Source organism: Lissotriton vulgaris, chromosome 3_1, assembly GCF_964263255.1.
Source record: "Lissotriton vulgaris chromosome 3_1, aLisVul1.2, whole genome shotgun sequence".
NCBI classification, from domain to species: Eukaryota; Metazoa; Chordata; class Amphibia; order Caudata; family Salamandridae; genus Lissotriton; species Lissotriton vulgaris.
In genome coordinates, this window is record NC_141689.1 from 810,189,075 (window position 1) to 810,202,850 (window position 13,776).

Below are 13,776 nucleotides of genomic sequence, written 5' to 3' on the forward strand. Positions count from 1 at the left end.
TATGTCATGTGAAAGGCAGACCAGTGCCTGTTTTGAGGGTGCCAGAGGGTGTCAAAGTGATACCCCCTGCACCCTTGTGAATACTTTTTTTTTATAGCATTGTTGAATCTAGTTCTTACTGTTATTGATTTACTGTTTGGTAATAGTGGTCATAACATTTTTTATTATATTTCACCACAGATTCAACTGCAGAATATTTGGGAATTAGACAATGCCGTCTAAGGATAGAATTCGAAAGGCTACGAAACGTCAAAGACAGCAGTTACCTAATATTTTGCAGCAGTCCTCTACATTAATATTACCTCAACGGACGAAGAGAACACCGGGTAAGAGAACAAAATCATTCCTTAAAAATATTTGTAGAAACAAAAGTATAACTACAGAACAAGTTTTAGTCCAGAAAAAGAGAGCCAATTTAAATGGAAAGGAAAGGCCCGTGAAAAAAGTTTGTGCTACAGCAGGAGATAACTCTGTGCATGGCAGTAGAAGGGTAAATATTTTCAGGGACATTCGTAAGCGAATGTTCCGCAACAGGGTAATTGTCAATTTGGTAAAACAATTTAAAAAAGGTCAACAGAAAGTGTCATTTTATAAGAAAAAGAAAAATGTAGAGAAAAATATTGATCAGGCTTTCGAAATCAAGCGAAAGATATTTATTTTGGTAATTAATAGATTTAGGAAACTAAACAAGGTAATCTATGTTTTTAAATCTAATAGTAGATGGAAGAGAGACGTTAATCGGAGTAATTTTTGTGAAGTTTTCTTAGGAGAATGGATGCATAGTTCAAATAGTGAGGCATTTTTTAATGAGGAGAGTTATTTTCAGGACAATGTTTTGGTGCATGCAGTTGACAGCAGTGGTCGAGCATATGAGGTAAAAGATGGTCATCCGGTTAAAAAAGAAATACTTGTGTCTGCAGATGCAGAAGAGGCGCTAAGTGATGAGGTTTTAGGGAGACGTCCTAAGGGACCAGTGTACACCTGGAAGTGTAGTTCTATTTGCAGTGTGCGACAGGATTCCATCAATTTGCTTTGTGATTTTATACGGACATTTCATAAGAAAAGTGTAAAGCAAAAAATAAAGTTGTTGCAAGAATTAGATCCTTGCAGAGTGAGACAAGTGACAGGTTTGCGTGGTCATTCACTGGCTTGTCGTTCTAGGAGAGTATGCCAGAGTGTATTTCATCATTTCAGGATGCTAGCAGTGCATCATAATAAAGTGAGGAAATTAGTTAGAATATTGTATTATGCTAAGAGTCCAGCAATTATGCTTAAAAAATTAAGCAAAGCTCTTTTGCATGGTTCTGAAGTAGATGTGAAGAATATTTGTCAAGAAATTGAGTTCTGTTATTTTGCTGGTAAAGAGAACAATGTTGATATTGAACCACTAGAAGATGGTAATGTGGAAGACAGTGAACAGATTTTCAGTACAGATAAGTTTCACAAGGAAATTTCCACGTTTATGGTGAAATCAAGTGAGAGGCCTAATTTCACTTGTGTGTGTTGTCGACCGACTTATTATAAGAATCAGACTAAGTTAGTGGATATATATGCAAAGAGTGATATGGAAAACAATAGTGAATGGAAGGATTTTGCCACATACTTGATGGTAGAAAATTGTTTTGATTTGGGAGCAGACCAACGTATGTGTACTTATTGCTATAACAAATTAAACCAAAACCAGATGCCTGCTAGAGCGGTTTATAATAATCTGGAATTAGATGACATTCCTTATGAATTGAAGGATTTAAATACTTTTGAATCTATTTTGATTCAAAGTGTCCATCCCTTTCAGGCTATTGTACGAATGGAGCCAAAGACAGGGAAGTTGCCTCCATCAGATTTACAGAGAGGATTAAAGGGAAGGGTTGTTTATTTTCCTTTGGATTTGAAGAAAAACATTAATACAATTGGAGTAGAGAAAGTGGAAGAGGAACCTCTGGGTATCATAGTTAATGGTGTTCCGACAAAGAGTAAGAAAATCTGACAAGATTTAGTGGATGTTAGGAAAGTTAAAAAGGCAACATTTTATTTGATAAAACATATTAAGTACTACAAGAATGTATGTGTTGCAGAAGAGGAAGTAAGTGAAGAAGAGGACAGAGATTTGTGTCCTGGTCAAATTGAGAAAGTAGAAGCCTCTAAAAAGGAAGAAATATATGAACATTATAGTGTTCATCCTTTGCATTCCAAGGAAGTCATGGGGAATGCTATTGAGTTGTTTCAAATGAAACAAGCCAAAGGGAGTCCTATTAGTGTTTGGGAGGAAAGTTTGGAAGCTCGGTGTTTCCCACAGTTATTTTCCACAGGTCGAGGAGGACGTTATGATGAGCGACCTGTTCAAATTCCTGCTTCAGAATACCGGACTTTACGATTGTATACAGAAGATCCTAGGTTTCGACAATGCATTCCCTATTTATTTCATCTATTGTTTGAAAGTGATCTCTCTGGATTGTCTTATGCAGTGAACCACATCTTGAAAAGTGGTATACAACAGCGAAATATCTCGGCAAGGGACTTTATGGATAAAGTCAATGTGCAAGACAGTATTTTGGATTCTCACCTGATTAATCTCATGGCTTGTCAGCGTGGTACTAATGAGTATTGGTACCGCCGTCATGGTGACTTAAAATGTATCCTGAGGAACTTAGGAACTCCCACATGGTTCCTCACTCTCAGCTGTGCTGAGTATGGCTGGGAAGACTTACTTGAATTTCTACGAGAGGTAAATGGAAACATTGAAAATATTGAATTTAAGACACCCGGAGAACTGTGCTCTTTGGATCCTGTGAATGTTTGCAGGTACTTCAATCATAGATTTGAAGCTATGATGTCTTTCATCACGAACGAGAAAAATCCACCTCTTGGAGAGGTGTTGGATTTCTTCTGGAGAAAGGAGTATCAAGCAAGAGGTGCTCCTCATATACATATGCTACTATGGATCAAAGATGCACCCAAATTTGGAACATATCCGGATGACTTAGTGATGAGTTTCATAGAACAGTATGCTACATGTGCTGTTCCAAAGACAAACGAAGACAAAAGTCTAAGAGAACAAGTTTTACGGTTTCAAAGCCATCGTTGTGGAAAGTACTGTCGTCGTGAATTCAGAAACAAGGACAAATACTACACCAAATGTCGTTTTGCATTTCCACAGTCGGTGTTATCAGAGGAAGAGTTAACAATTGGATGTCATCGCTGCGACATAATGTGACGAGGAAATCCCCCAAAAACACATACAATTTGAAAATAAACGAAGAGTCCAAGTACATCAACGACTACAACCAAGTGATTTTGTCCATGTGGAATGCTAACATGGATATACAGTTTGTGGCTGACAACTGTATGGCTGTGGCTCGGTATGTGACGTCTTACATCACTAAAAAAGAAAAGACAGAACTGAAGGATATGTGAGAGGATATTTCCCATGAAAAGAGCCTCAGTAAGAAGTTGTACAGTTTCAGTCTGAAGATGTTGTCGCATCGAGAAATTGGAGCTTACGAATGTTCTGACCGGTTATCTTCAGCAAGTCTCTATGCCAAATCTAGGAGTATCATTTGGGCGAGTCTTGGTCTTGCTGCAACGCGTAATCGAGTTCTGAAACCTGTACGAGAAATTGAGTATTTGGCGGAGAAGGAGCCAACAGTACAGATATTTTAAAGAGCAACATGCTGGATACATATTATCCAAATAGAAGCAGTCACCTGGAGAATGCTTGTCTGTATGAAGTTCTTCAAAATTACGTTTTCAAGAGGAACATCAAAGATGATATTGATAAAGGAGTGTATGCTGTAATTGGAAGTGAGGGATGTCTGGTCAAGCAAAAAAAATGTCAATTGATAAATCATCGAAAATTGGATTGCGAATCTCCCGAAAGAAAATAGTTTTTCTATTTAGCTCTTTTGCAACTTTTCAAGCCTTGGCGTGCAGAAGAGGAACTGCTTGGGGATTTCCTCTGTTACGAAGACTCTTTCAATGCAGCCAAGGAGTCCATAGAATGTCCTGTTTTTCCAAAATATCTACAAATGTTGAATGCAGAAATTGAGCAGGAAGCAACAATTGCAGCCGAGATTGCTAGAGACAGTTCTCAGGACAGTCAGAGTTCTGTTTCATTGAGTCAGGATCCACTAGGAGAACCAGTTATTGAAAATGAAGCTGCCACTGCCATGATTGAAGTGGAAAGAGCCATGGCACATGCTCAGAAGGATGTGGTTAACTTAGAAGAATTGGAAAGACAACTTAACGTTGAGCAGAGGAAAATATATGTCGAAGTTACCAACCAAATTGAGCATGGATTAAGTCATGAGAAGGAAGAGTTCTCATGTACGTCGTTGAAGCCTGTCCGACTGTACGTGAGTGGAGAAGCAGGAACTGGAAAAAGTTTCCTTATTAAAGCAATTTCATGTTATATGCAGAAAAGGACTGATTCATCGCTGTCTTGTGTTGAGACCGCTCCAACTGGACTGGCAGCTCATAACATTAAAGGGATTACTTTGCATCGGTTACTGATGCTGCCAGTGGAGCATGATAACAAATTACAATACCACAAGTTATCTGGAGATGCTTGTTGTGAAGTATCTCGAGTTTTGAAGAAGATGAAAGTTCTTATCATTGACGAAGTAAGCATGGTTTCCAATCTCATGCTTGCTTTTGTGCATTTAAGAATGCAGGAAGTTCTTAAAACAGAGTATGATGTGTTATTCGGTGGCAAACACATCATTGTTTTTGGTGATCTTCTGCAGCTGACACCAGTGAAAGGACAACCAGTGTTTAAACTGCTTACACATGAAGATACCAAGAAGTGCCTAGGGAGCATTGGCAACGTTAACATATGGTTAAACTTCAGTTATGCTGAGCTGCGTGAAAATATGCGTCAGGCGAAGGACGAAGATTACAAGAATATTCTACAAGATATTAGAATCGGGAGAGTGACTGAGCGTGGTAAAGAAGCTTTACATGCACGCTTACTGTCAAATTTATATCCAGAAGAAGACGTTTTGCCAGAGGATATTTTTCAGAAAATTACTGTGAAGAAATCTGGAATATGTTTGATGCCAACTCTTGCAGAATGTTCCATCTTTAACAACAAAATGTTGAATTTAGAAAAACAAGAGATTGTGAAACTTGAAGCTATTGACAAAATAGAGCATATGGGAGCAACAATTATTTTGTCAGAGAATTTGAAATCTAAATTGGATTCATTAGAGAAGACTATATCTAAAACTGCGGGTTTTGAAAAGACTTTGAATGTGTGCTTAAATTGACGAATCATTTTGAGAAGGAATTTACATGTTGAAAGAGGTCTGGTAAATGGATCAATGGGTAATGTTGTTGATTTTGAGAAATAGAGAAATAGAGATGGAATGGAATTTTTAAAAATTAAATTTGATGGCATTGAGGAAGTACAGCTAATTGGTTGTTGCTCTGCTAGGTTTTTGCTTGTTAAAGACTTATATGTTTGCCGTAAGCAGTTTCCTGTTTGCTTGGCATATGCGGTGACAATTCATAAATCGCAAGGTTTAAGTGTAGACACTTCTTTAGTGAATATTGGCAGTTCTGTATTCAAAGAGGGTATGGCTTATGTAGCATTGTCACGAGTCAAAACTTTATCGGGTTTGTACTTGATTGACTGTGATGTCACAAACATTTGTGCAGATCTAGATTGTGTTAAGGAATACAATAGGTTAAGAAGAGAGTATGCGCCACATTTGCCTCAATATCCTTTGATTGAGAAACGTGTGGTAGGCCGGAAATGAAGAAATATCAGTAATAGTAGGGAGGTTGTAGCAAAAAGACCAAAAGTCGATGAACCCAAACGTGGAAGCAGGAATAAAATGAATTCTGTTGGAAATGTTGTTGGTTTTAAATTTGAAAATAGTTCTGGGGTCAACTGCTATGCTAATGTAGTTGTTAATGTTCTCTTTTCACTAGAGACTTTCAAAGAACAGATTGTGATCAATTCGGAACAAAGTTTATGCTGTTTGTTGAATTCTGTGTTAGAGAAATGTAGTGCTGATAAAACAAGAGTAGAACGTGTGTCTGAAATTTGTTTTCTGTTAGACGAATGTTCAGGCCAAACAGAATTCTCTGAAAATATTCAGCAGGATTGTCAGGAGTTTTTAATGTATATGCTTGATGTATTGCAAGATGAGGGTGTAGATGTAGATTATCTATTTGGCCTTTCTTATCAATGGCAGCATGACTGCAAGAACTGTAGGCTATCAAGTACTAATAGTGTAGACTCAGAAAGATTTATATATTTAACTTTGCCTGACAGTAAATCAGTATCCTTCAATAAGCTAGTAAAGGCAGCCGATCAAAATATGAAGTGCAGCCAATGTAAGTCTGGAATGCTGTCCACGTTAATTTTACGAAGTTATGGCCAGTATGTCATTTTAATGTTCCAACGATGTAGGCCTGATGGAACTAAATTGACAACTTTAATTAATAATTTTGTGGCTTCGCAGTTGTCAATATCAGGGAGGACTTTTAAAACTACTGCAATTATATATAATACCGGTCCTTCAACTAATTCAGGACATTACATAGCTTACTTTAAATCTGGAAACGGATGGTCATTCTGCAATGATTCTGTTTTAACTTTTAAAAAAAGATTGCCTTTCCACCTTCAAAATTCTTACCTGGTGTTCTTACAACCAAAATTTTAGGAAAGGAAGCTTGGGATTTGTTTAGAGGAATTTACAGAGGTTCTAATGGCTCCTACTATATATGGCCTTGTGGATAATTGTAGTACAGAGCGAAAACTGTTTGTGTTCATAAGCTAAGTCAAGCAGCAGATCAAAATAAGGAGTAGAGGAAATGTAAGTCTGCAATGCTGTCCACATTATTTTTGAAAACTTATGGATGAAATGTCATTTTACAATTTCAACTACATAAACTAGAAGAAAATAAGTTGTCCAGTCTAATTAAAAATGTTTTTGCTACACAGTCATCGATTTCAGGAAGAACATTTGCAACTGCAGTTATTACTTAATATGCTGGTCCTTTGACAACATCTGGATATTACACAGCTTATTTAAAATTAAAAAAATGACTATTCTTTCAGCAAACATTACTAATTGAGTATGAAGCAATGTTGCCTTTTAACTTGATTTTTGAAGTCAGAATTTAGGGTAGGTAATTGGACTACAATGATTCTGGAAAGGGGCGACCACTCGGTCCCCCCGAACGTATGGTAGGGTGCCCTGATCCCCCCCGGGAAGCCATCTTGGGCGGGGGCGTGTCTCGGCTGGTATGCCCGAAGCGGCGTAGCCGGGGCGCGCCTTTTCCCGCCCAAGAGGGGTTGTCCTAGACACCTACACCGTTGACCACGCCCCGTAGGCGGATCGGAGGAGGGTACACGCCCTCCCGAGGAAGAATAAAAGGAGCGACAATCCAAGGAAGCATCCTCTTGTTCCTGTGCTTGGAAGCTGCACCTCCTCGTTGCACGTGAGCCCTAGATGGAACAAGGAGCCAATTTTGAGAACGTTGTAATTTTTGTGCTTCTCTTTGCAGTGATTCGAATCTCTGGATCCAGGACCTCGTCGGGCAGCAAGTGTCGAACATCCGAGAACGATGCCTGGAAAAACGGTCGGAAAAAAGGTCGAACCGAACAGATGCTTCGCATGCTAGTAAAAGACATGGCGAACATGAAAAAGCAGATGGCGGCAATGAATGGTACGGGGAGACCGAAGAAGGTCATCGGTCCAGCATTGCCGGGAGTAGTCCCTGCCGGGAGAGGTAAAAGGGCCAGGAATAGGGCGACAGGGGGGGAGGCACCGGTTCCCGAGTCGCCTCCGGCGAGCCCGGTCAGTCCAGTGGAGGCCCCAGTCCCGATCCCGGACGTAGGGCAACCGATCCCTGTGGTAGTCACACCTGTTAACGAGGGGGATATGCCTCCTGAGATGGCCGCCCAGTTGGCGGCGTGGTTAGGCAAGAGCAGCGGGGGTGCCGAGGCACCGGGGGACACGGCCGAGGAGGCCAGACTAATAATGAAGCAGTTGCGGCAATCGAGAGATGCTGCGAAGGCACCTTGTCCTCTTGTTTCCCCTCAGGTTCCAGCGGAACAACCGGCATCGGGCGTTGGAACAACAGCAACAACAGGTCCAGTTACTGATACGGGTAAGCAGCCATTACCAATGGCGAGGGAGGGGTCGTTACCTTCAAGGAGGGAAAAGGTGGTTCAACATATTCCAATGGCCACAAAGGAAATGATTTGGGCTGATAAATATGTGAAGATGTTTTCACTGTTGACCGATCACTATGAGATAGAGCATGTTAGAAATCAGAAGGAGTTGTTGCATCCGAGTGTATGGCGTGCAAAAATGGTGAGTTTCAGAGTAGAAGAGACGATCGCTAATTGGGCCAGGGCGTTTGGAATGTTTACTGCAATCATGGGGGAACGTAGGCCCGAGGTACTGCAGGAATTGGTTTGTTATCAGACACGTATAATGGAATTTCATGAAACATATGAAGGTAATCAATGGCTGGGTTATGATAACACGTTTCGTAAGGCCAAGGAGCACGACTCATCCCTGACGTGGGATTGTTTCGACTCCATCTCCTGGCAGAAGCAGGTTATGCTGAACACGACGAAGTCGTCTTCGTTTGGCGGAAATGGGGCGGAGCCTTCCCGCCATTACTCGGCGGCACCCTTTCGGGCAGGCGCCAGCAGTGATCAACCCACGAGGAGTAATGGGAACTCGGGGAGAAAAGGGGTCTGTTGGAGCTTTAACAGAGGCAAGTGCTCTAGGCCACAAGGGACATGCAGGTTCAGGCATGAGTGTGCAAGGTGCGGACAGTCTTCACACCCAGAGAGTTCGTGCAGAGCCAAGAATGGTGATACAGGAGGTAGAGGAGGGGCCAAACAGGTCTAATATTGACCGAGGGGCACCGCTACCTACTCCCGTTGACATCATGGCAATGATCCCTTGGCTGAACGAATACCCTGATCATGGCTCCGCCGGGGTGTTGCGAGACGGTTTCTCATATGGTTTCCGCATCCCGGCGGGGGATTTTCAGGGGAATACACAGTGTAAGAACCAGTTATCGGTTCAACAAAATGCGGCGGTAGTTCAGGCAAAGATTGCAAAGGAGGTGGCCCGAGGTCGAGTTGCAGGACCATATGGGAACCCGCCGGTTTGCAACTTTGTTTGTTCACCGTTGGGAGTGGTCCCCAAGAAGGACCCAGGTGAGTTTAGGTTAATCCATAATTTGTCCGCTCCTAGGGGTCTTTCGGTGAACGATGCGATTGACCCGGGAGTTTGTTCGGTGCGGTATGCATCCTTTGATGAAGCCGTCGCCATGTTGAACCGCCTGGGGCCCGGAGCGCTGATGGCTAAATCTGATATCGAGTCAGCATTCCGGTTGCTCCCGGTACACCCACTGGATCAGCGTCTCTTAGGTTTTGTGTTTCAAGGACGTTACTACATGGATAAATGTATGCCAATGGGTTGCTCCATCTCTTGTGCGTATTTTGAAAACTTCAGTACCTTTTTGCAATGGGCATTCACCAGAGCCACGGGCTATACGCAAGTTATGCATTACCTTGATGATTTTCTGTTTCTGGGGGCAGCCGGGGACACGGAATGTGCACAGGCTTTGAGGGAATTTTGTGATCGGGCAAGACAGTGGGGCCATCTACTTCACTCGAGTTTCTGGGAATTGAGCTCGATTCTGTGGAGGGGTGCTTCCGTTTGCCCAAGGAGAAGGTAATGAAATTTAAGGCCTCGCTCGAAATATGCATCAGCGAGAAAAAAGTAACTCTCCATCAGCTGCAACAAGCTGTGGGTCAGCTTAATTTTGCCCTTAGAGTGATACCGATGGCTCGCCCCTTTTCCCTCTCTATCGCACAGGCCATGGTTGGCCTAAAGGAAGGGCACCACCGCACAAGACTGTCAGCAGAGGTTCGCCAGGACATGCGCATATGGTTGGCATTTCTGGCGGATTTCAACGGTCGCGTCGTGTGGAACAAGCCACCAGCTTCTTCCGAGGAGCTGGGGTTGTGGACCGACTCGGCAGGGAGCGTAGGTTTTGGCGCCATTCTTGGTAATCAATGGTCGGCACAAACATGGCCGGCGTGGTGGCACGATAGTGGGCTCACAGGTAACATTGGGTTTCTTGAGCTGTTCCCCATTCTAGTGGCCTTGAACACATGGCCAGAGGGGTTGCGTGATCGCACAGTGGTGTTCTGGTCTGATAATATGACCGTGGTTGAATGTATCAATAATCAGGCAGCACGCTGCAAATGGATTTTGAGATTGCTGAAAGAAATTGTCCTGCTGTGTATGAGACTAAACGTCTACTTTAGGGCAAGACACGTGCCTGGGGTACTGAACCAAGCGGCTGATGCACTCTCTCGTTCCCACATGCAGGCCTTCCGGGGTTATCTGCCCTCAGCGGACTTGGTGGCGGCACCATTTCCCGAAGCTCTCTGGTCTCTCGGTGCCCCGGATTACAAAACCTCGTGGGAGAGAGTCTAGCACCCAGGACAAGGAAAGCATATGAAGGAGCGTTCCGTTCCTATTGGTCATTTTTGGGTTCAGCTAGGGGGGAGCAGTGGGGGCAGGAGGAATATGTCCTGAAATTCCTAGTATCACTGCATCAGGCAGGCCGATCAGTGGGAACAGCCAATAGGCACCGGGCCGCCATTTCCTTCATGGCACAGGCTCATGGCATCCAGGACCCCACATCGTCCTTTCTCGTAAAGAAGGCACTGCGTGGGTGCAACGCCTTGAGGGTCGTAGAGTGGACGAGAGGTGCCCGATAGGGCTAGTAAGGTTGTCCCTGTTAATGTCCGTACTCCCTGCGACAAGTTCATCTCAGTCAGAGACAGTGCTGTTCCGGGCCGTTTTTGCATTAGCATTCCATGGGGCCATGCGGGTAAGCGAACTGGTAGCAAGGAACAAGCAGGATACGGGGGGAGGTCTGTGTCGAGAACACATTCAGATCAAGGGTGATACGATGGTAGTCACAATAGTCAGGTCCAAAACCGATCAGGGAGCGATTGGGGACAGTGTGGTTGTGCAGCGCATTCTAGGGTCCCCCATGTGCCCGGTGAAATGCGTGGAGGAATATTTAGCGCAGAGGGCGGTATCATGGGGGGGATGCTTGCTGAGACACACCGACGCCACCCCACTGACGAGGTTTCAGTTTCAGCGGGTGTTAACGATGGCAATCGCGGCAGCGGGCTTGAACCCGAGCGATTTTGGGACCCATTCTTTCCGGATAGGGGCTGCTACTGAGGCTACAGCCAGGGGTCTGAGTATTGAAAAGGTGAAACAGTTGGGGCGTTGGTCCTCGAATTGTTATAAAAGGTATGTGCGGTTGCACATGTTGTGAAGCTAATGTCATGCACTCACGCTTCTTGTTTTCTGTTTGGTTTACAGTTTCGCGAGCAGGCTTTGCGGGGCGGACTGTGCAGTTGACCCGACACCTGGGGACCAGCGGTCAAAGACCACCGGCTGAGGGAGGAGTGGTGTGGGTCGTTGGCCACTCATACGTGAGGCACGCCGCGGACGTATTCAAAGCAGGTGACATGATTCACGTGGCTGGGGAATACGGGTACAGGGTGACCTTCCACGGAAGGGGCGGGCTCTGTATTGACCAGTTTCAAAGTTTTATGGAGGGGCTATTAGGGCGGACAAGGTCACCGCCGTCTGTAATCATAGTGCATCTTGGGGGCAATGATTTGGTGACCATTGGTCGACGAGTACTTCTCGAGCTAATTTTATCCACAGTGAGTTGGCTGGCGAGAAGGGTTCCGGGGTGCACGATTGCATGGTCACACATGATTCCTCGGAAGGTGTGGCGGGGGGCCCTCTCTGTGTCAGCTTTGAATCAGTCGGTAAAGAAAGTTAATAACAAACTGAGTAGGTTGTTTCGTTCAGGACAGTTGCATTGTATCCCGCATGGATGTATTCGGGGGACCATATGTATCTGGAGGATGGGGTCCATTTGTCCCGGGAGGGGAATGTCTTACTCATAGGAGACTTCATAGCTTGGTTAAAGAGTTTGTGTAGCCATGACCTTTAGGGGGAGTTTGTGGGGGGTCTGGATAGCCGGTCAACTATCCGGCCTGTGGCGGTAAGGTCATGATCGGTGAGCAGTAATTGGAAGATCCCTAGAGGTGGGGCACCACCCATTATGGATGGGAGCGCCCGGGGGGAGGCGGCCATTGGCCCCTCACACGGGGAGGCGGTACCCTCTAAGGATAGGGCCGCCAAAAGGGAAGGCGGTCAAGGCCCCTCCCTGGGGAGGAGGGGCTACGGGCCCCTCCTGGGAATTTCCCGGGGCCAGGACATCCGCGACGGCGGATGTGGTAAGCAGTGTGGGGTGGGAGGGGGGTCTACGCTACCTTCTAGACACCTCACACGAGTCCTCGGACGGCCACTAAGATGGCGTCGAGTAAATTTGGGGCCCCCGCTAAGACAAGGGAAATTGGAAGTTGGCACAGAGGTACAGTCCTCTGTGCGCCCGCCCCTCACAAGTGAGGGGGGAGTTCTGGTATTAGGGATCTGACACCGGTTACGACCTTGCCGTTGGCCCGTAATGTTAGGATGTACAATTTGAATTTTGAGCATTTGCATTTACAGGATGTTTTAGAATCGGCTAGGAGAACCTTTGTATTAGAGATGTGTTAAGGTTAGCCAATAAACATCGTAATGTGTAAATGAAATTGTACATGATATGAAACTGTTATTTTAATGTTTTAATTTTGTTTCATATTTTAATAAATACGGCCGGGAGGGTAACTCCCTCCCGCCTTCCAAAAGTTCAAGAACTGTTTCCGTCTTCCCATTCTTGGGGATTGTGTTGGGAGGGGGTGACGGGTATCCCGGCCATATAGGTTTTGCTGTAACTTAGTGTGCTGTTTCAAATTGCTTTGTATGTCTCAGTTTTCTTGAAACAATTGAGTTTATCTTTCAGAAAGTGGCGGGCAGAAAATAGTAACAGCACAACTGAGTATAAGCTGTTCATAGGATATCCTTTGACGTCATAGAAAGTAAGTTACTTTGGAGAAGTTCCTATTTCTGCTTATTTATATTATTTGGGTTTTTTAAACACAATCATTTTGATTGTGTTTTTTTTTCACCGCTGTTATATGATGAATACCTTCAACTCACTGTTTTCAGTGAAATTTGATTGTTTCTGATAACAGCAAAAATAAACCATTAAATATGTTTAATTAATTTTCTACTTTGAATTGTGATTTCTAATATGTATATGGATTGGTGTGGCTCACTGATTAGAGGCGGCAGACCCAGAAGCAGAGGTCGGCCTGGGACCAGGGTTCAATTCCTGACGTGGCAGGGTCTTGGGCCTTGGTCAGCGGACTCGATAATTCTCGCTTCGGTGCATACTCCAACCATGGGTCCCACTCAGCAACTTTGGGTAATAGCTTGCGTAATCTCAACTAACAGCCCCATCAGCGCCGGGGATGCCTGGCATCACCTTGGGGATGCTCAGGAGGGACCATCTCACAGGGAAAGCCTAGATGGGTTCCCCAGCGGTATACAGCGCCGGGACGCCTCTTTGCTGGGTCAGCTGTACGCTTTACTAGTATACCACATTTAACATTTAACATTCATTTTGTCTTATGCTCACTCTTTTTTCATCATCTTGTATTATTTAAATTTTTTTGTTCTTTCTTACACAGATTAAAAGTATGAAAATGATAATACACTACGGTGATGACAATTATAAGGTAAGCATTTAGTACGTTTTTACGTTACATGTCTATCAGATTTAACTTTTATTAGTTCCTCTGCTTCTTTT